At 35.8% G+C, this 24,065-nt stretch overlaps 1 pseudogene; it reads left to right on the top strand.

The window, feature by feature from the left end:
• The window catches only part of LOC122753915, a 101,570-nt pseudogene extending 79,190 nt beyond the window's left edge, over positions 1 to 22,380 (top strand).
• Positions 22,381 to 24,065: the final 1,685 nt, after the last annotated feature.

The raw sequence follows: 24,065 nt of genomic DNA, 5'->3' as shown, positions 1-24,065 counted from the left end.
ATCCAATAGCAAAAACATTTAAGACGTGAAACAACATAAACAACAAAGAAAGGAGTCGTGTAATAAAACATATTCTTCAGCTGCACACAAAATATACAATCTCCTGCAACTCCCAGGAAATTGTCTTCAAATTCCTCTTTAATTCCTCTCAGTTTCCCAGAATGTACAGTGGGAGTTGGGGAAAATGGGGGAAACATGATAACTTTGGAATTTGCAGGCTCAGGGATAAATCGTTAGGGTGTCATGTCTTATGCCTCTAGGAATTTCTTTCTAAAGACTCCTGCCTTGCCTCTGGAGTCATCATAATCCATCTGGAGCTCTGTTCCAAATGGTGCTCTTTTTTCTCCAAACTCCACCAAAGCATCTAATCTTTCCTCTCCTAAGTCTGCTTCATTACTCTTCTCTCTAGTAGTGCTCCTCTTTGCACCATCCTCATTCGGTGAGTGAAAAAGATCTTGATTCATATAGTACATCTTTACCATCCCCTCCTTGAGATATCCCCATTCTCTGGGCTTATCAGAGAACATTCTGGGAAATGTGCTGAGAGGCAGCAATGTGATAGAGCACAGTACTCAGTCAAGAAGAGTTGAGTTCAAATTTATCCTGAGACTCTAGCTGTGTGACGCTGGGCAAAGTCCTTTAACTTCTGTTTATCTCAGTTCTATCAATGAGGATAATAATAGCATCTACCGCCCAGGGTTTTTGCGAGAATCAAATGATATAACATTTGTAAAGTGCCTTGAAAATTTTAAATCATTATATAAATACAAACTACTTTCCTCCTCTTTAGCATTATCATCAAAATCATCATTTCTGTTATTAGTGTTTAGCCCAATGAAACGTATGTAGTCCAATGTCTGCAAAACCAAAGCTCAGAATGAGCAGAGGCTTGCAAAAATACTAATGGCATTAAAAAAAAAAAACTTTTAAAGCTTAGTTTAGAACAAGAAATGAATAGACTCAGTGCTTGGGGCAGATGGTGTAAAGTAAACACTTCTTACCCTTCCATTCAACAAATTTAGGAAATTAGATTGCAGTTTTGGGGAGATCTGAACGAAGTAGAGTGATGTCCTCTTGAGGCTTTGAGAGGATTAGGTGTCCTTGGCTGAATCAACTTTCTGGAATTGTTTCAACTAGTGGATATAACAGATGAGGAAAACAAAGGCAAATGAAGTAGGACTTGATTTCCGCTGGTCCAGTCATTTTATCATTGTGGTTCAAAAATTTTAAAGTCTACATTTGGTAAAAACACAAAATAGAGCCTTCTGAAAAATCCAATTACCAATATATTCTCTTCCAGGGGGAACGGCAATGGTTGGGACAGTGTTGGAGGTGGGGCTGGCAGGCAATTATTTTTTAACTCATTGAATCTGAGAACACTGGGGAGAGGTTAATCTTACCAAGGTATTCAAATCTCCAGAGCACTTAAAGAAATTGAGTTTCTTTCTGTGGTTTTTGACTAAACAGGAAACCTGAATCCATGGATCACAGTGAATGTAGAGAGGTTTGTCATGTATAGTATCATTGTGATACATTCAGAGATAGTCTGAGGAGTAAATAAGTTAAGAGACTGCCTAAGGTACAACACATTGGGGATTTAGGAGGGGGCATAATAAGGGGAGCTTCTTAATATTCATTTCCATAAATTTATATTATGAAAAGTCACTTAGATATAGTGGATACAGCATCAGTTTGAATTCCTCCTTAGATGCTTACTAGCTGTGTGACCCTGGGCAAGTTATTTGATTTTTCTGAGCTTCAGTTTTCCTGTCAACAAAAGGGGTATATTAATAGGATAGATATCATAGCATTGTTGTATATAAGAGATCATGTATGTATAAAGTGAGGTATTATTAATGCCTAAAACTTTCATCCCTCATGGCATGTATTTTGCATTAATACATGCTTGGATCACACAGTATTCGATTCAATTCAATAAGCAATTGTTGTTTAACATTCAATTGTTTGTGGAAAAGGTACTAGACTGGAGGTCAGGAAGATATGAGTTCAAATCTTACTTGAAATGTTTGTTCACTGTGTTACCCTAGAAATGTCTCAACCTCTCACTGGCCCTTAGGGTACGGCAGTAAATCAGATGACAATATATCTTCTTTAATAATATTTCTATTTTAAAACTATTAGTTGTTTCTAATGTTGAGTCACCTGATAAAAGCACAATATTTTGGTGGTAAAAACTTTCTTTTCTGGGTCTTCAGTAGGAGTGGCTGCTAAATAGTAAAGGACCCAAGGACTTGTGTATGTAGTTGGCAATTCAAGTTTCTACAAGAGTTGCTTCCCCAGATAATGGCTGTAGGGTACAGTCTGGAAGCTGGGCTAGTGACCTTGGGGGGGGTTGCTCTTCTTGGAGTTCTTGGGCTTACCTACGCATCCACAGCATTTTGTTGATGATTGATGTTGCTGGTCAGTAGGATTATGGGGTCTTCTTCACAGGGGTGGCTATTCTCTATAATGACTACTGGGGCTTGGCCAAAAGTAGGACTGGTGGTCTGGGGCATTCTCTTATGCCCAGGGCTCTGGGGCTCATGGTCCTTGGTCGTCCCCACCAGTGTCTGGACCAGAGTTGCAGTCAATTTGGTGTGGTTGTTTAACATGCTTTGCACATTCCATTTCTTATTTCTCCATCAGGGCACCTTGGTATTTCAGCTAAACTACCTTCCTTGCCTCTTTAGTAACAAAGCATTAAGAGAGATCATAGACCATAAGATCAGAGATTTAGAGCTAGAACACAGAGAACAGCTAGGTGGCTCATTGGATAGAACACTGAGCCGGAGGACCTGAGTTCGAATCCAGCCTCAAACTGTTACTATCCCTGTGACCCTGGGCAAGTCAACCAACATCTATTTTCCTTAATACACTAGAGAAGGTAATGGCAAACCACTCTAGTATCTTTGTCAAGAAACCCTCACAGACAGTATTGGCATGCTATGGCCTACAGAACCACCAAGAGTCAGACATGATTAAATGACAACAACAACAACTCAGCAATAAAAGCTTACCTGCCTCTTTAGTGACACAACATTAAGAGAGATCATAGACTATAAGGTCACATATTTAGAGCTGGAAAGGACCTCAGAGGTCATTTGTCTCAATTTTTTAATAGACAATAGGTTCAAAGATGTTCAGTTACTTGAACAAATTCAGAATAGAAATTATGTCATTATTGAAGAAACCATAGGCTTCATATATATACATATTTACATATATATGCATATATAAGTATATTATAGTCTATGTATCCAATATCATGAAAACTAAATGTTTGAGGAAGAAACAAACTTTATTATATAAAATAAAATAGTTCAAAAACATTAATAGTGAGAAATTTCAATACTCTGAATATAAGTAACAAAAAGATAAATAGAAACTACAGAATTGAAAATCATGATAAATAGATTTGATAGATATAAAAAGAATAAATTATTTTCTAAAACAACTTCTTATTTAAATATACTTGGTTGGATACCTACAAAATTTATCCAAGTCTAGGGCATGCATAAGTTACAATTGCAGAAAAGCAAATTGTATACATGACTTTTACAGACCATCATGCACTTTGAATAGGAGGAATGTAATCAGAAGATATAGGCCTACGTTAAAACCAAAACGATGATTTGCTCAGGAATGATTTCTGAAAAAGAAAAAATTAAAATAACAAAATATATATCAAAGGCAATGACATTAATAATATGTATACTAAAACATATTAGATGCTATTAAAGTAGTGCTTAGAAATACTTTCCCTCCTGAATTCTTTTAGTAGCAAAAGAGAAAAACAACAATAAAAAACCAACTGTAGTTTGCATTTCAAAAAAAGTGAATAAATTAACATAACCAAAATAAGTATAAAGGCCAAGGGAGAAATTAATCTATAAAACAGTACTAAACTAAGTCCTTTTTAGAAGAAAAAAGATGTTAAAAAGAGATAACAGAATATTATTAATAAATATTAATGGAAAAATTAAAATATTGTCAAAGTACAATAATATATCAAAATATATTCATTAAAATCAAGTGAAATTTTTATCAGGATGACAAGGCTACTTCAATATCAGGGAAATCATTAGCAAGATAAATCATACTAATGACCAAAGTAATTAAAGTTGCAGAGTTATCTAATAAATACAAAAATATATTTGACAAAATACAACATGATGTTAAGAAAACAAACAAACACTATATATATATAGTGTTTGTTTGTTTGTGTATATATATATACATATATATACATATATATGTATATATGAATGTACAGATTTATCCTTATTACAATGGAAAGCATTTAAAGCCAGGAATCATTCATGTATCTAATGGAGGAAACATATCCTTTTGAATTCAGAATCAAGTTAAGTAAACAGTCCTACTCTTACCATTATTATATGATCCAGTCTTGGAAATATTAGATGAGACAATGACAAGAAAAATAAATTAAAAGAATAAATACTTGTGTGGCATCTAGGTGGCGCAGTGGATAAAGCACCAGCCCTGGATTCAGGAGGACTTGAGTTCAAATCTGGCCTCAGACAAATGATACTTACTACCTGTGTGACCCAGGGCAAGTCACTTAAACCTCATTGTTCCTCAAAATAAGAAGAAGAAGAAGAAGAAGAAGAAGAAGAAGAAGAAGAAGAAGAAGAAGAAGAAGAAGAAGAAGAAGAAGAAGAAGAAGAAGAAGGAGGAGAAGGAGGAGAAGGAGGAGGAGGAGGAGGAGGAGGAGGAGAAGAAGAAGAAGAAGAAGAAGAAGAAGAAGAAGAAGAAGAAGAAGAAGAAGGAGAAATACTTGTAAAGAAGAGATAAAAATATCACATTTGAATATGTAAGTCTTTGTTCAAAAAAACCTAAGGAAATTAACAAAAACTATAGAAAATGGTTTCCAGCATAACAAAATAGAAGATAAAACCACAAAATTAGCAATATTTCTATAATTTTTCAAAGGGATCTGTGATCTTATCAATTTGTGTCCCCACTAACAACCCCTCTATGCCTACATAACTTGTATAACTCTTGTTCACATCATCCCATATGTTTATTACAGGAAGTTCCACCTAATATAAGAGGCCTTCATCTCTTTCTTCTGACATTTCAAGGTTGCCAGTGGGCCTTTCCAGATATCTGCTTGACATCATCTTTTGCCATCTTCTCTTTTTATCATTATTTTCTTGATGAGACCTTTTTAATTCCTTCAGAATTATTCTTTGCTTACATGTTGTGCACTCTTTTTTTTTTGTTTGATTGGTTTTGTTTGTTTGTTTGTTTTGTGGGGCAATGGGGGTTAAGTGACTTGCCCAGGGTCACACAGCTAGTAAGTGTCAAGTATCTGAGGTGGATTTGACCTCAGGTACTCCTGAATCCAGGGCCTGTGCTTTATCCACTGAGCCACCTAGATGCCCCTGCCTGTTCACTCTTAACATGCACCTTTCCATTACAATCTGTGATATGTATGTAATGTATGTATGTATCTGTGTGTATATATATATATACACACATATATATGTGTGTGTGTGTGTATATATATATATATATATATGTTTTGATTCTTGAGAGATAATTTTATTACATCTCTTTTTTTGTTGTTTGTTTTTTTGTGGGGGCAGTGGGGGTTAAGTGACTTGCCCAGGGTCACACAGCTAGTAAGTGTCAAGTGTCTCCGGCCAGATTTGAACTCAGGTCCTTCTGAATCTAGGTCTAGTACTCTGTCCACTGCACCACCTAGCTGCCCCCTATGACATCTCTTAATACCATTTAATAACACTGGTAGAATATTGATATTAGTAAGATGTTCTCATTTTTTGTAAATCACCAAAAAATAAGGAAAAAAATTATATAGACCATTTTAAAAAAGTGTTAAAATGTATTAAATACCTGGAAATTAACATATCATGATTAATAAATGACATATACAATTGTCATAGAAATAAAGGAAGGACTGAATAATTAGAATGATTTTTATTTTTCATAGTTAGGTCACACCAATATAGTAAAGATGACAAATATTCCCAAATTTAAATTTAAAGCTATGAATGCTGATTAAAATGCTATTGGCATGCATTGTGGAATTAGATAAAATAATAACAAAATTCACATGGAATAATAATACCTGAAATTTATGAAAGTTCTTTTAAGTGCTTCATGTAAGTAGCATCCACTTCTGGGCTATTTCTCCAACTTAGACTAAGAGGTGGGATGAGTTCCTAGAGAATGGCTGACTATTACATTCAAGGCTTTATGGATTACCCTGAGGGACTGGGGTTCTCGTACTATTATTCACATGTCCCCACTAGAGTACTTTTTTTTTTTGGTGGGGCAATGAGGGTTAAGTGACTTGTCCAGAGTCACACAGCTAGTAAGTGTCAAGTGCCTGAGGCCAGCTTTGAACTCAGGACCTCTCTAATACAGGGCCAGTGCTTTATCCACTGTACCACCTAGCTGCCCTAGTGTACTTTCTATTGACAATTAGCCAGTCAGACTTAATTAACTTTTAGAAAAAAAATATGAGAAGTTATGGCAAGACAAGTAGTTACTCCATTCTGCAGGCACATTCTACCCTTGCACACAGAAAGGCTCAAATGTAAAATGAAAAGGTAGTGAGATGAATACTGAAAGAAGAGAATACTCAAGAAGTTTCCTGTAGGCAAAAATTTCTTCTAGCCTCTGATGGTCAGTGTCTTGGTTGAAACCATAGCTAACACTTCTCCCTAATTCAAGGGGTCACTCTCCTGGAAGCTGCCTTTCCTCAATGTCTCCTAGCTACTGATGGAAATACTATGATCAGCCACTTACAGGTCTGAAGATATTGTTATTGCTACTGACATTCATCATCTTCCTCCTAATTCTTCCCATCCTCCCACTATCTTGAGTCTAAAACCCTTCTTTCTGGTGACATTCATCATGCTTCAACATCTATCATTTAAAATTGGGGTTGGGCACTGCATGAATTGAATTGCTATGGTCTTTCCAAGTAGTTAGTTCTTTTAAATATTCTCATATAAATTATTATTATGATTCTGCTCCCTTCATTCTGCATCAATTCATGCAAGTCTTCCCAGCTTTTTCTGACACCAAGCCTTTCACCATTTCTTATGATGCATTACATTCCTATAATAGCATTTGTTCAGCTATTAGCAATCGAATTACTTAGCTTCTTGCCATTACAAAAATGTTCTGTCAATATTTTTGTAATTACATGTCTTTTTTTCCCCTTTCTTTAATCTCTTTGGGGTAGAGGCCACTGAGTTGAAGGGAATATACAATTTAGTGACTTTTATGATAGAACTCTAGATTTCTTTTCAAAATAGCTATAGCAGTTCATGGCTCCACCAACAATGCATTAATGTGACTGTTATCCCATAGCACATCTGACATAATATTTTCCTTTTTTGTCATCTTTGCAAATCTCAATGTGAGATGGAACCTCCAAGTTGCTTTGATTTGCATTTTTCTAATTAATGACTTCAGGTATTTCCCTCCATTTTTGTTGTTAGCTTGGATTTATTCCATTGAGAATTGCATATTCATTTATAAAAATATTAAAACTATATAGCCAAAGACAACAATAACAGCAACAAATTCATGTAAGCACAGTAAAGAAAGTAAAAGAAAAACTGGCCATACAGGGACAAAATTTACACTACAATTTTATGGTCATTATACCAGTTTTGTGGTGGGGTTAATAGTGGGCAAATAATGGAGATTTTAGAAACATGTATTCATTTACTGCTCCTGGGGATGGGAAGGTGTTTGAACTCATATATTTATTTTTCATATTTTTTCCTTTCTAATAGCCTAATTCATATATTTTAATATCTTTGCTTGCAAATAGAAATTTATAATATATATATATATATATATATATTTTAAAATTTTGGATTAAAAAAACCCACTTCCTTGGACCTTACAGTCCCCTTAAGTTATTATTCTATCTTTCTTTTTCTTACATTCTTAAATTTGTAGAAAAAGGATTTTATACTTCCTGTCTCCACTTCTTTACAATTCATTGTGCATTGTTGAAGCTGTTGACCATGACCTTCATCTTAATATGCTTTATTCACTTGACTTTGATGATGTTGCATGTTCCTTGTTCTCTCTCTAGCTCTCTGATGGCTCATTTCTTTCTTTCTTTTTCTTTTTCTTTCTTCTTTCTTCTTCTTCTTTTTCTTTGATGAGGCAATGGGGGTTAAGTGACTTGCCCAGGGTCACACAGCTAGTAAGTGTCAAGTGTCTGAGACCAGATTTGAACTCAGGTCCTCCTGAATCCAGGGCCAGTGCTCTATCCACTGCACCACCTAGCTGCCCCTTTGATGGCTCATTTCTATCTCATTTCATTCTTTTTCTTCCTCCTGCCTCCTTCTTCTACCATGGCTGTGGTCTCAGCCCTCTTCTTTTCTATCTCTGTATTCTCTTTCTTGACAACATTGGTTGGCCCTTTCCATGACTTCAATTTTTACTCCTATGTCCATAGTGTTCAAATCTTTATCTCCTATTCTTGGTTTTGGCTTGAACATCAGATATTTTTTAGCACCCAGGGCAAGAAGGCTCAAGTCCTTTCTTCTGTTTAAGTCCTTACTCTTCCACTAACCCACCCAAGGAAATTCAATTGGCCTCACTTAGTAAATGTTTGTTGGCTACACACACTGTTTGCGTTTGTGTTTCTGTGTATTTGTTATTAGTGCTATTTGTGTATGAGAGACAATGTGGGGATAGTAGTTAAGAAGTTGGATTCAAAATCATGGCATGCTGGAATCAAGCCCCATCTCTGATATGTCCTGGCTATGGACCCTGGGAAATATAATTAACCTTTCAGTGCCCAGGCAACTCACTTAGAGTATATGTTTCAGAGCAGGTGCCAATTCTGGACTTTTACCAATATAAAGGGATTTCCTCACAGTGAGCTCCCTGCATCATGAAATCATATGTCCTTTTTTTTTAAAAAATGTATTTGTGTAAATGTCTTGGAAAGTAATGAATGTTTCCCTGTTTAAGTAGAAGACAGAAAGTGTGGTTTATCTATCTTTTTTTAATCACTCCCAGCACTGAGCACCATGCCTTGTACATGGTTGTTGAGCAACAAAGATTTGTTTGTTGAATAAAGACGTGACAGGGAGAAACTTTCACTTGCTCCAGCAAGATTTAAGCAGGGTAACAGAAACACAAGGATTAAGTGATAGGCAAAGTCCCATAGTTGGAGAGGGACAGATACGCAGAAATCACACCATGAGTCTTGACTTCAAATCTCTTGCACTTAGCTACTTGACATTCTTCCTTTGTTACTCACTGTCTCTCAGCCAAATCTCTTTCCATTTCTAATATCTTGTCACGGATCACTCTAGACTGGGGTTTGGTAGGGGAATTTTTTTAACATATCTTTTTGCAGCAATTATTTTCATTAGAAACAATGACAGGATCATTGATTTAGAACTAGAAGGCACCTTAGAGATTTCCTGGTCGAAAGTCTTCATTTTTATAGATGAGGAAACTGAGGGCCAAAGAGGTTAAGTATATTACTTTCAGTCACAGATTACTTTCAGTTATAGGAAATGACTGGGATTTGAACCTCTGTCTTCCAGTTCTACATACAGTGTTCTTTCCATTACAGCATGCTGCCTCCCTTGAAGTACCATTGTTTCTTTGAACATTATGAAGTCCTTGGAACAACCCTGTTGGACACCTGACAGATACTTGAAGTAGGTTTCAATTATCAGCAGTCTCTGTACTTTTAAGTGTGTGTCACTTTGTATCTTACAATCCTGCAGTGGAAAATTAAATCATATCAACCTTGATTGAATTTTTTAGACTCCAGATCTCTTTGTCCTGAAATCTACTCTTACTTGGATAAAATTTCATTGTAAGGCAGGTGAAAAACCTATCTTTCTGTTCAAGTATTCCATGAGCATTGCTCAGAAAAGTAAGAATCCCATTATCCTGGCTATTCTACACTTTCTCCATTTGACCTCTCTTTGTCAGAATGGAATAGAGATCAGGGCCAAGTGCATCTCTAATGTCTTTGTCTGAGCAGCTTGGTACCATAGTAACAGCATATGTCAGAGAAAATGCACACGGATCCAAATGTTTTGCAGATAGCTGTAATCTATGGATATAAATTCTCAAGACACATAGTGACAGCCAAGAACAAGGAATTCAGTGAATGACAGTTGATGGAACAGAAAACTCTGGCTCCTACTGTGATGATATTAAAGTTCCCTGTAGCCTCCATTTCCCCCAAGAGTGTTCTGGGAAACTCGTTTCTGAAACATGACTTACTAGATTACTTCAAAGGCATGGCAGCTTTGATAAAAACCCAAATGAGGATAGCAAGTAACAAGCAAGCATAAAACCAGATCATCTTGGGAAGAGGGTAGCAGATTTGGAGGGACTCATTTGCCAGATGTTGAGGCCATTATGACACATAGCATAAGTGCTTTCCAGCTCCAACTATCCTGTCTTAGGATAGACATTCTTAGTATCTGCCCACTTGCCTGTTTTATTGTCCTGACATATTACCAAATTTAGGATTGTCAGAACTTCTATATTATGCAAGGTTATAGGACTTGGGCAAATCCTAAAGCCTTTTCAACTCAACTGTTTTCCTCCCAGATTTTTATACCCCCTTTACAATATATTTTTAGGGAAATGTGATGCTGATTTCTATTTAACTTGTAAAATAGCTTTGGTTAAAAATGATTTCATCTAATTGCACTCATTTATTTTTCCTTAGCTACAACTTTCTTCTTCTGACACAGGAAGTCATACTTTGTCAAGAACAGATGAACTTGAACCCAGAGAGGCTTGAATTCCACTGTAACCTCAGAAACCACAAAAATGGAAAAACTTCAGAAGTAAAAGTTCTTGTGTCCCATCTATAATATAATATACTACAACATCTTACACATCTCTTTGAAATATGTGAGTTTCTAATCTAACATAGATCTCAATATCTTGGTTTACAGACAAATGACGGAAGTTGGGAACACCATTATTGGGAGAAAGTTTTCAGAGAACCACTTTTTAGTTTTTAATTAATTTCACCTTTGAAAATAGCTGGCCCAGATCCATACAGACCTCTTCTCTACTTGGTGCTCATTTGGAGGACAAAAGAAGTCAAGGGAGTAGTATTGAGCTAGATGAGATTTGGTCAATTAATTACAGTGCCTTACAAATAATCATTCACCTAAACTATGTATTCATTTATTGATAAAGGACATGTTCAAGTGAGGGTATGTCTGAATGGTCACAGACCTCAGATTTTCTGACTGTCTCATTAGTAGATATTTTTGGTACTACTACATGATCCATGTGTCACAGCATTAGGAAGTAAGCCTAAGCAGAAGAGTAAGAAAACTTAGGAAAAATGAAAAATGGCTATGGTGCCATGATTATCAATGCCATTCTCGTTCCTGCTCTACCAGATGAGCAATCTCACACAGGGTTGCTGTGGCATCTCCCTCAAACATTGTGGTTGTTACAGATTTCAAGGAATCTTGAACCATTTGGACATATGAAAAGGACCTGCCTTATTGAGGAAAAGGCATTAAGACTGAGTTTCACTGAATTAAATGCCTTTTTTTTAATCGTCAAAGGACAATTGGGATTTTATACTCTATATATATTTCTATCAATTGTTAATGGTTAATGCAAGGTAGGGGTTTATTCTCCCCAGCCCCCAGCCAAGTTCAGCTGATTTAGTGACAGAATATAATCACAGATGATAAGGTAGTATGTGTTAACATACTGTTATCCCTTTACCAAGTGTGAATATCTTTCTCTTGAATTTGAAGGGGCAAGAATGAAAATATGCCAGGCCCCTGGAAGTTTTAAAAAGCAATGGAGTGTTTTGGTAGAGTGAGATTTCTTCTCATATCTCTTCTTTGGGGCTATCCTTGTTGTTTGTAATTGGGCAACATTCCACTTTCAGTTGTTTTGAGGCTATTTTTTTTTCTCTTTGAATTGTTGTTGTCAATTTGTTTGTACACATACACATGTAGGTACACATGCACATACACATACCTATATATGCACATAGATACATATACATTTATATATACATATATGGATACAGACACGTGTGTATATGTAGGTATACACATATATACATATATGAGACAGAAAGATGATGATTCACTGCATCAGCTCATGTGCATCTTAATAAATTTCTCTATTTTCATCATAACCATTGTTTCAAATAATAATGGGGAGGGCGGGTATGTTTACTTTACTCGTATATCTATGGGGAAATATTCTGGTATATGATGCTTACTTTTTGCTTTTTTAGATAAATATTTTCAATCACATTAAAAAGGGCCCTTTGTGCCTAACTATATTTTGTAGAGTTTTCAGATAAATGAGTGTTAAAGTTTGTCAAATGCTTTTTTTCTATGTTAATAATGTAATTTTGGATTTAAAAATAAATATTATTTATTTTTTTGTGTTCCTAATGTTGAAACATCATTAATGATATATGTCTATAGTTATCCATCTGTACTTTATCCTTCCATAATTTAAGTATTAGGATTCTATTAGTGTAATAAAATAGCCTTTTAAAGGAATTTCTCAGTTTTTGAGAATAATTTATGTTGAACTGGTATCATGTATTTGTTAGAAGTTTGATAGAATTCTACTCTGAATCTTTCAGGGTATTTTTGGCGGGGGGAGGTGTGTGTGGGGTGGTTTCTTTATACATAGTTCTATTTCCTTTTCTGAGATTGGATTTTTAAAAAGATTTCTAGGTTATTTTCTATTAGTTTGATTATTTTATTTTTGAAGGTATTCTATTTCTACTTTTGCTAGCATATAACTAATCAAAGATTGTGCTTTTTATATTTTTCTTCTACTTTCAGGGTAATTATATCTTGTTAATTTGTTATTGTGATTTGAATTTTCTATCCTCTTCTTTTTAATCAGGGTGGCTAAAGATTTGTCAATTTTTATTAGTCCTTTCAAAGAACCAGCTGTTTGTTTTGATTATGATTTGTATGGTCTTTTTGGTTTACAATTTATCTCTTGTTTAATTTTTAATTTTCTACTTTTGCTCTTATGTTTTATTTCATTTATTTGTTGGATTTCTGATTTTTTAAAATAAATATTCAGTTCCTTAATACTCTCCTTTTCTCTTTTGCTAATATATGTTTTTAGGAATGTCTCTTTCCTCTGATGACTACTTTAGCTGCATCCCAGAAATTTTTGCATATTGTTTCACCATTAACATTTTCTTTTATGTAATATTTTTTGTGTGATTTGTTCTTTGGCCCAATCATTATTTAGTATTTCACAGGTAAGGCTCCATTTGAGTCTGTTTTTTGTGATCTCTAAATTGATAATTATTTTGATTTCATTTTGATCTATAAAGTTTCTATTTAATATTTCTCCTCATTTACATTTATTTGAAATATTTCTATGACCAAATAGTCACTTTTTTTTAAAGTTCCTTGTGATTCTGAAAAATACATATATTCTTTAGCAATCCCATTTAGAAGATGGCCCAAGTCATTTTGGTGATAGTTTCTCCAGCAATTTATTAATTTGTTCAATTCAGTATTTACCCTTTTATTTATATTTGTTCAATGTGCCCCAAACTGAGAGACACTAGAGGCTCCTATCATTATTACGTTACTGTCTATAGCTTATTGTAATTGAATTTCCTTTATGAAATTAGATGTAAAGGGATTTGGAGTATATAAACTTAATGTTGATATTGGTTTCCTTTTTAAATCGCTACTCATATTATGAATTTTTGCTTCAGAAGAAATCAAGATTCCCAACCTTGCTTTTCTGGATTCACCAGAAAGAGAAAATTTTATTCAAGTTCCTCATTTTTATTCTGGGTGGTTTTCATTTTGAGATACATTTATAATAAGCAACAAATTCTGAGTTTTTTTTTGGGGGGGGGATTTATCCAATTTGTCACTTATTCTATTGGTTTGTTTAATCCAGTCATGTTAAAGTTATGAGAGGTTTATATTTTCCTTCATTTGTCTCTAATGCTACTTTTACTGAATTAGGATTTTTTGGGGGGGGGTCCTCTTTTTCCTTATTTCTGTTTAACCTACTTTGAAATAACCTTATTCTCACCAGCTTTCTTCAGTTCTCCTTTAAGTTCTTCTTCCATCCCTTTTGTTTCCCTTTCCCCTAGTTTGAGTTTTATTTAATTAATCAATCCCTTTCTATTTCTTTTTATTTAGTCATCTAATTCTTCCCTATCTTTTTCTCTAAATGGTTAAAGTCCCACTTTCTTCTCCTTCAACTTCTTTTGTTTGCTAAAGTTTTTTTTAATTTTATATGCATTTTTCTTAAAAAGAATTTCTTTCCCTCATCCTCTTCATTGATGTTCTTTGTTTTTTGTTCATTCTAAGCTTTTATTATGTATTATTTAATTTATGCTTCTTATTATTTATTCCTTCCTTAGTTGTAAGACTTGAGTAATTGGAGCTTCTAAAGTATATACTTTGAATTCTGTTTCCTAAACAATTTTTATATTATTGCCTTGTAGATACTGCCTCCTTTCCCCTTTTCTGTTGTTCCTCACTCTTAGAAATATCAAATCCTGTCAGAATAGAGAGGATAGAAATATTACCCCATGGTAGAAGTACAATAGTTTCCCTGGTTGTTCAATCTATTTCTACCCCCTGCCCTCCCCATGTCAATTCTCTTTCACCTTTGCCCTGAAATTTACTTTCTGAGCTCATCCCTTTCCGCTCTTTAGTATTTTGGTTTCTTGCAAGAACTATGATTCCCTTTCTTGAGAGGATGATATCTATGGAAGCACATCACTCTATTAGAAGTAGTGATGTCTTTGAGCAACAGATCCCTACAGATGATACCTATTGTAAGGACCCTATCATCCATGACAAAATATGTCTTCCCCCAGGTGAGTGCTTTTCAGTGGGATCCTCTCTCTACTCAATTTAGATTTCTCATTTAAGATCCCCTGTTTCAATCTTTTTCTTTGTCATATCATCTATTATTCTGTAGCCTTTCTTCATCCAAAAAGACTATGAAAATTATTTTCCTTCACTAATATTTACCACATCCTACTCTATTTTCTACCTCCTTTCCCCCTTTCTTTGCTCACTCTCATACCTGCACTTTAGTCCCACAAAAACAAAATAGATACAGTTGAGGGGACGGTGGTTGTGAGGATGTCCATCATATTGTAAGCCTGTTTCTCTACTATCACTTCTCTCTGAGGTCTGTTTTCATGTTTATCTCTATGTGTTCTTTCAGAAAGAAATTTATTTTTAAAAATTTTTTAAATTATTTTATTTATTTATTTATTTATTTATTTATTTATTTGAAGGGCAATGAGGGTTAAGTGACTTGCCCAGGGTCACATAGCTAGTAAATGTCAAGGGCAGATTTGAACTCAGGTCCTTCTGAATCCAGGGCCAGTGCTTTATCCACTCTGCTACTTAGCTGCCCCCAGAATGAAGTTTCTTAATTATCCCTCTGTTATTTTATTTATTATTGGTGTTGTTATTTTTTAATCTCTCAGATATCTTTCTCTTTATAAGTCTTTTGAATAGTCTCTAGAGATGGAATAATTTATTTTCTTACTTTTGCTTTTCTTGATAGCTGTATTTGTTTAACATTTCTGTGTTTCTTTTGTCTAGGATATTGCTAAAAGAAATAACCTGTTCATATTTTAGAGGAATCATTCAAATGACTCTTTTATTGAACATTATTCTTTTCTCATTAATAATTTGCTTCAGGTTTGTAGCATATACCATTTTGTATTGCATCTTGAGGGTTTTTAAAAATTTTTTCAGAATCTATTATTACATTTCCTTCTGTAGTTTCCTATGAGTGCAGAATAGTATTGTATTATTCAAAGTTCATTACCTTTCTATTTGAAAACCTTCCTCCTAGTCACCTGCAGAATTTATTGCTTGTCATTAGAATTGTTTGATTTAATTTGTTAAATTGGACCTGTGGTGTTCTTCTGGGAAATCTATGATCCTCAAATTATCTCTACACATACTGTCTTTAAGATCAATATATGATCTATCTCTACATACACACACACACACACACACACACACACACACACACACACACATATATATGTATATGTATATGTATATAATTGTATAATCATGACTGAACCATTCTAAAAGACTGCTGGTTGGTCTGCCTGCCACAACTCTCTTCCCACTTCAGTCTATTCTCCACCCAGGTGCCAACATAATGCTCCAAATTTGTCACCCTCCAGTTTAATAAACTCCAGTGGCTCTCCATGATTTCCAGGAGAAAATATAAAAGTCTTTATATGACATTCAAGGCCCTTCATAACCTTATCCCTCCCACCATCTTTCTAGGCTTATACTATTTATCTAGACCTCCTCTTAACTCCCCCCTTCAAACACATTTTCTGTGATCCAGTGATATTGCTCTCCTTGCTCTTCCTTGAACAAGAAATCCCATCTCCCAACTCTGGGAATTTTCACTAGTTTTCCTTCTTATTTTTCATCCTTACATGCTTACTTCCCTAGTTTCCTTCAAGTCCCATTTAAAATCTCATCTTCTATAAGAAGCTGTTTCCAATCTCTTTGAATTTTAGTGCCTTCCCTTTGTTGAGTAGCTCCAATTTATCTTGCATCGTTGTTTGCAGCTTGTCTCTACCATCAAAGCTTATTAAGAGCAAGCACTGTCTTTTCCTCTATTTCTATCCCTAGCTCCCAGCAAAATATTGGCACATAGATGGGAATTTACTAAATGTTTATTTATTGATTGGTGATATTTCTCACCTCCTACAAAGAAGGGGGAAAATGTCTTCTCATATTTTCTCTTTAGGGCTAAGCTTGGTTAATATAATTTCCCAGCATTCAGTTTCTTTTGTTTTATTATTGATATTTCCATTTATGGTCTTATAGTTATTATGTATACAGTTTTTCTGGTTCTACTTACTTTACTTTTCATTAGCTAGTGTCTTCTCATACTTTTTTGTATTATCCATATTTTCAGTTTCTTATAGCATAGTAAAATTCCATTGTATCAATGTACCAGAATTTGTCTATCCATTACCTAATCAATGTTGCCTATTTTTCCAGTGTCCTATATCCTGAGACAGGAAGTTAATCAAAGCTAAAATGAGTTTGAGATGTGCTCACTGTTCCATGGCTTTTGAAGATAATGATCACATACTGCCCTAGTAGAAGCCCCTGGAATCTCTTTAGTTTATCTTGTGTATCTTTTCCTCAAATCAGCTCTTGAACATTTAAGGATTGATTGAATTCCTTTCATGGAGCATGGGGATCATTTGCTTCTTTTCTCCCCCCCCCCTTTTTTTTTGGCCTTTTTATCTCTATATAATATCTCCACTAGAAGGTGACTGCAGAAAAATGAGAGAACCTGAAATTAGTCATTTTCATTAATTGTTAGTGACTCTTTTAAACAGCTTTGTGGGAGACAATGTTAAAAACTACTTATCTGGATTATCTTTGGATTTCAGTTATCCATGCTATTCCTGGCACAAGACTTATTAGCACAGAAAACCAAAATAACATAGTTTCCAAATTGCTTGAATTAAAACCATTTCTTTTGCTTCCAAATGGCAAATGCTTCCTTCTGATGATAGGGTATAAATTATCTAGTGAAAAGAAACACTTCTCATTATAAGCTCACCTGTTTCATTTCTTCTAAAACAATACAGGAGTTTTTTCTAGATAAAGACAATTTTCTTGGTTTTTAATAGATAAAATATTTTTAGTTTGTAAATATTGTTGAAAATTCCAGACAAAGAAAAGAATTTACTGGTCAAATACCACAGAATCTAAGAGTTTTAAGGGCCCTCAGAGTCTAATGCATCCGTAATTCCCCCAGTAACATACCTAACAAGCATTCATCTGGCCTTTGATGGAGATGTCTAACAAATGGGAGCTCACTACCTCCTGAAACAGCCCTACTCCTCTTTGGCATAGTTCTACTTGTTCCTTCAGGTCAACCTTAAATTTGTCTTTTTGAAACTTAGTGGCATAGATCCATAACTGGAAAGACCTTCACAGTTTAAGCTCTAAGACTAATCCTCTCATTTTATAGATATGGAAAACAAAGACCTGTTTGTAGGTCTTACCCAAGGTAACACAGGTAGTCAATAATAGAGATGGGCTCTGAACTCATTCCCATTGACTCTAAAGTCAGTGCTCTGTTCACTGTGTCATGCTGTTATTCATTAATTCAGCTCCCCATTCCCACTCCCACCCTAAGGGGAAAAATATAATAAGTCTGGCCTATAAAGGAAAGCTGAGTGCCAAAGAATCAACACTTTTGAATTGTGGTTCTGGAGAAGACTTTTGAGAGTCTCTTGGGCAACAAGGAAGTCAAGTAGTCAATACTTATGGAAATTAATTCAGGCCATTCACTGGCAGGTCAAATACTGAAGCTGAAGCTTAAATACTTTGGCCACATAATGAGAAGACAGAAGCTTGAATTAGAGGTTTTTTGTTTCCAAGTTATACTATCCTCCTAGTCACCTAGGTTTTGCAAACTTGGAATCATCCTTAACTCTTCACTCTCTCTCACTCCCTCCATCCACTTGTTAGTTCTCCTTCTCCAACATCTCTTACATCTGTTCCTTTCTCTTCAGAATTAGGGTTAGGGTTCAAATGTGTTCCAGATGTTTTTTTACAGGCACACATTCACACAACCATCACTCTGATTCAGGCCTTTGTTATCTCTCCCTGAAATTACTAAAGTTGTCCACCAATTGGTCTTCCTGTCTCAAGTCTCTCCCTACTTCAATCCATCTTCTTCTCAGCTGCCAAATTAATTTTCCTAAAGTACAGATTTGACCATCTAGCTTTCTCTATTTAATAAACTCCAGTGGTTAATACTTCTAAGATCAAATATAAATGCCTGCTTGACATTTAATGTTCTTCCCAGACTGGTTCCATTCTACATTGCCCGTCTAATAACTCTAGTCCCCTCCAAACACACAATTGTCCAGCCACACTTACTTTAATGCTGTTACATCTATTTGTTACTCCACTCCCTGTCTCCCTCATTGACTCTAATGTCAACACTCTTCTAGTTCAGGTCCTGGGTTGCCATAAAATGAGGCACTCACAAGTTACTGAATGGTGAACAAAAGGGGGTTTACTTTAACCTAACAAACAAGGATGTGAAACAAGGATAAAATGACATTTAACTTTTCTGGATGTGATTCCTCTTGTCTTCATGTGGAAACTTGTCTGGTAAACAGGGAACAATATGGTAAAGAACATGGTAGCTCATGTGGTCTTTAGAAATCCACCCAATCTGAGGAGATTAGACTCTACCTATTTGGGACTTTTGATGCCTTTCAATTACCAGGAAGTTGCATCAAGGCAGCTGGGGCCGATTAGATCACAGAGACAATTTTGTCTTCTTTTAAGTAGTCTCCAATTATTATGGATGAGATGAAATAAACTACATCAGGAAAATGCTGATCCCATCATACCCTGGGTCTTTGACTAGGTTTTCAAGAGAATATATTTTTTGTTTGTTTTTTGTTTTCTTTTCTTTTTTCTCCTTTTCTTAAAAATTTTATTTTTATCTTTTTCCAATTACATGTAAATATTTTTTTGAGTTCCAAATTTTTTCCCATCCTTCCCCCCTCTTGAGGGAAGCAAGCAATTTGATATAGGTTATATATTACAATCATGTTAAACATATTTCCACATTAGTCATGCTGTAAGAGAAAGATCAGAACAAAAAGAAAAAAACCCACAAGAAAAAATAAAGAAGAATAACAAAGAAGCAACAACAAAAAGTGAAAATTGCATTCAATCTGCATTCAGATACCACAGTTCTTTTTCTGAATGTGGAGAGCATTTTTCACCATCAGTCTTTTGGCATTCTCTTGGATCATTGTATTGCTGAAAAGAGTTAAATTTATCACAGTTGATCATCACACAATGTTGTTGATACTGTGTGCAATGTTCTCTTGGTTCTGCTCATTTCACTCAGCATCAATTCATGTAAGTCTATCCAGTTTTTTTTTCCCTGAAATCCATCTGCTTATCAATTCTTATGGCACAATAGTATTCCATTACATTCATATACCACAACTTGTTTAGCCATTTCCCAATTGATGGGCATCCCCTGAATGTCCAATTCTTTGCTACCACAAAAAGAGCAGTTTTAAATATTTTTTTCATATATGGGTCCTTTCCCCTTTTAATGATCTTCAAGAGAATATCTTGATCACTGTATTTCAAAATAATTAGTTTCCTTTATAGTCCTGTGTATTTTATCTTATGTATTTTAAAACATTGTTCTGAGAAGGGATTTGTAGGTTTCATGAGAATTCAAAGAGGTCTAAGATTCAAAAAAAGGTTAAGAGCCCCCAACATAGGCAATTGCTATACTCTTGGGAAGTGAGGAGGAAGGAATGACTTGACCCAAATCTAGATATCTAAGAACCAAAGCATAATGGGATGCCACACTTACAATTATCCTTCATTCTCAGATTCAGATCATATTAAGGTCCATTCTATTTTCTTTTTTAGGGAGAGAAAATGTGTTCCAGACTATTTTTCCAGGCAGCTTTAAAAGCCATAGAACATCCTACAGCCTGAGAATCCAATGAGTTCATGTAAGTTTTCAATAAGTCAATTGATCTGAAGGAAATAGAGTAAACTTTATCTCAATCTTTTTTTTTTTTTTTTGCAGGGCAATGAGGGTTAAGTGACTTGCCCAGGGTTGCACAGCTAGTAAGTGTCAAGTGTCTGAGGTCAGATTTGAACTCAAGTCCTCCTGAATACAGGGTTGTGAGGTCAGATTTCAACTCAGGTCCTCCTGAATACAGGGTCAGTGCTTTATCCACTGCACCACCTAGTTGCCCCCAACTTGCTAAACTTTTGAGGAAACTATTTGCAAAAGACAATGTGATCTTTTTTGATTTTAGGAAACCCGATCATAATTTCCAACAGTGGGCCATTTATTTATTCTGATATTTGGGATTATAAGAACCTTCAGGAAATAGTGGCGAACAATTGAACCATGTGGCTCATTCACTATAGTGCTCTGTTAAGTGCTGTTAAAGAAGTGAATGTAACATTGGTAAGAGCTTTAAATGTTCCCAGTTTGCATAATGTTCTTGGAAATTGCAGCAGAACCCAACCTGCAACTATTTGTGCCTAGTGATATTGGTGCTTTGGGGCCTTCTTCCCATTGGAACCCAACCCCAGATTTCTGTATTCAGAGATCTAGAGCCATCTATGGAGTGTCCAAGGTTTATGCATAATGCATAGGACAATACTTTCATTATTGGTCTGACTTAGATTTCCAGTGACTGAAGTATCCTGGAATCATTTCTTCTGACTCCTTGCTTGGTGGAGGAACAACTGATTACGCAATTCAGATTTTCTGTGATGCCATAAAAAGTGGCAAATTTCAATGTAACCTGAAACCAGACACTTAGCTTCTCATGATGTACATTGATGATTGCTTCAGAGATCCATTGGAAATCATAGTAACTTCTGTAGATTCTCTGTCCATGAGGACTTACAACACCAATGCCGTGAGTTTTAGTCCTGAGGAGCTGGTACAGAAAGTTGTCAAGCATGTACCTGAGCTCTGGGTTACATACAATGTAGATATGGTTCTGTTATGGGGGAAATGGGGTACTGGGTTTGGGTTAGGGGTAGGGGTTATTAGGAATTCCTCTTTAAAGAATTGCACCCTCTTGCACACAAAAGCAGTTAGAATAATATGGTAGTTTATTTAGGGGCAAGGGAAGGGAAGGGGGAGGGAAGGGAAACCATGAAAGAAATCCTTGGACTTCTCATGGGGAGATAGGTATGGAACAAAGCACGTGGCTCTGAGGTACCAATCTCCTGTAGCAGGAGACTGGCAGGTACTTTTATAGAGGACTGATGGGGGGGGAGGGGTGACTATTTGACTGTGGAAAGTTCCTTTAGTGAGGGAGGACCACCCTGCACTGGTGGTGGCTAGAGGAATTGGCTGAGGAGTGGAGGACCATCCCCCACTAGTAGTGACTAGAGGAATTGGGTGAGGGGTGGCTACAGATCTCTCAAGCCATCTCTCTCTTCAGGACACAAAGGCCACAGCCACACCCAAAGTTATCTCCCCAGGGGTAAGGGAGATCAGAATGAAGGGTGGAGGTCCTGAAGCAGCTAGCTCAGTCCAATTTGGTTACACTTATCTCTCTAGGTGTATCTGTCCTCTGGTTTAGTTTCTCAAGAAGATTCCTCAATGTTCCCCAGAGAACTTCTGGGGGACTTTGGGCCCACAGCAGTTCACTAGACCAAAGCTGATAACTGGCCAATGAATTTTGATGATGGCATTTCTCAGAAGGATTGGGGATGGAAACATGGCAATGATCTTCTTGAACTTGTGACAACTATGTTCAATTTCTATACCTCTGACTTATGAGCTGCTCGTGCCAGTTAACCAAAAGTAATGGTTCCTGCATCCCTGGGGAATGTGAAAGAAATTCTGAAATTAGTTGACCATGTTATAAACCTTATAGTTTGTGCATTATTTGGACTGAAGTATTACAGTTCGTTATTGGGCTCATGTACTTGGTAGGAGACTTCTCAAACCAATCTCACAGTACCTTTAAAAGCAGAGGTTCTTAACCTTTTTGTGTGTCACAGGATCCCCCCTTCCCCCACAGAAGTCAGTCTGGTGGATCCTATCATCCCCTTGTAAGAATCATGTTTTTAAATGCCTAAAATAAAATACATAGGAATTTAAAAGAAACCAATTATATTGAAATTAAGATGTACTTTTTTTCACATTCAAATTAATAGACTGAAATCCATCCACAAACCTTTTGGATATATGTGGATACCATATGAAGAGCCTCTGATTTAAGTGGAGAAACAATTCTTGGGCTCAAGCATTTTAACATGTAGGAAAATCTGTATTGTTATAGGGGACTATTAAATCTTTGCTGTTTGCTCAAACTTGCCCCTATAAGACTCAGTGAAAAATAAAAAATACAGATATCTAAAAAAAACCAAACAGATAAATAAAGTCAAAGGTGGTATTAAAATAGTCAGATCTTTTTCTTCTGTTGCAAATTAATTGGTCAATTGTTCATCACTGCTCAGCTATCTGAGAAAAAGCGTGCCACAAGAATATTCTGTATTCTCCTGCATTTTCACCACCTGGCTCATTCCTTGATCCAGATTCTATTCTCTATTCAATTGATGGCCATGAAGGCAGTTGAAGCAGGCTCTGTGGGTGTTGGCCAGACAGTGACTACACCACAATCATCCAGTACATCCCAGACCACTGCCAGTCATCTTGATTTATGCTTTGCCACTGGACTTCAATGATTCCAAAAGGAGTGACACTGATGACTTTGTGCATCTCTGCCTCACTTAAATCCAATTCACACACAAGTCAAGACAACACTCTGTGATGTCAATGGTCCTCTTTGAAAATGAAGGACAAACAACAACAGTAACCAAGCATGTGGTCTTGGGCAAGCCTTTCCCTCTCCCCTCAAGTCCTCATGTTACTCATGACAAACTGAAGGATTCGAGGCAGAGTGATGGAAGTGGAAGGAGTACTCTTTTTGGAGACCAAAGACCTGAGGTCCAATCCTGCCTTTGCCATTTATTCCCTATGTTCCCTTAGGCAAGTCAGAACCTCTATGTTCCTCTTCTGTCAAAAACAGGGTCTGGAATAGATGACCCCAAAGAAGTTCCCTTCCATAGATTGAAGGGACCTTGCAAAAAGCCCATTTTCCCCATCCTAGTTACAACTCTGTCAACACTTCAAGCATCTATCTTAGCTTTCTCTTTGTTCTATTCCATTTTTTTATTAATTGAGTCTCAAAATCATTCCTCAACTACTCTCTCCACCCAGGCTCTCCAGAATTTAGGTGCCTTTGGACCAAGAAAAGTAATACAACATCTACAATTTGCTGCCAAAAATATCAGCTTGATTAGCTTCAACTCTGTATCCCAGAGCCAAAGGCTTACAGGCCAGTAATTTGGTAATATTTTCCCATAACCATTTGGTCTTCCGGTCTTTTCAGAACAATGGTCAAAACAAATGTCAATACCCTTAAATAGACCGAAAGCAAAAATATCCTCAAAGACTGT

This window comes from Dromiciops gliroides, chromosome 1 (genome assembly GCF_019393635.1).
Source record: "Dromiciops gliroides isolate mDroGli1 chromosome 1, mDroGli1.pri, whole genome shotgun sequence".
Classification (NCBI taxonomy): domain Eukaryota; kingdom Metazoa; phylum Chordata; class Mammalia; order Microbiotheria; family Microbiotheriidae; genus Dromiciops; species Dromiciops gliroides.
Note: the sequence above shows the minus strand (reverse complement) of the source record. Positions and strands in the feature narration are given on the sequence as shown.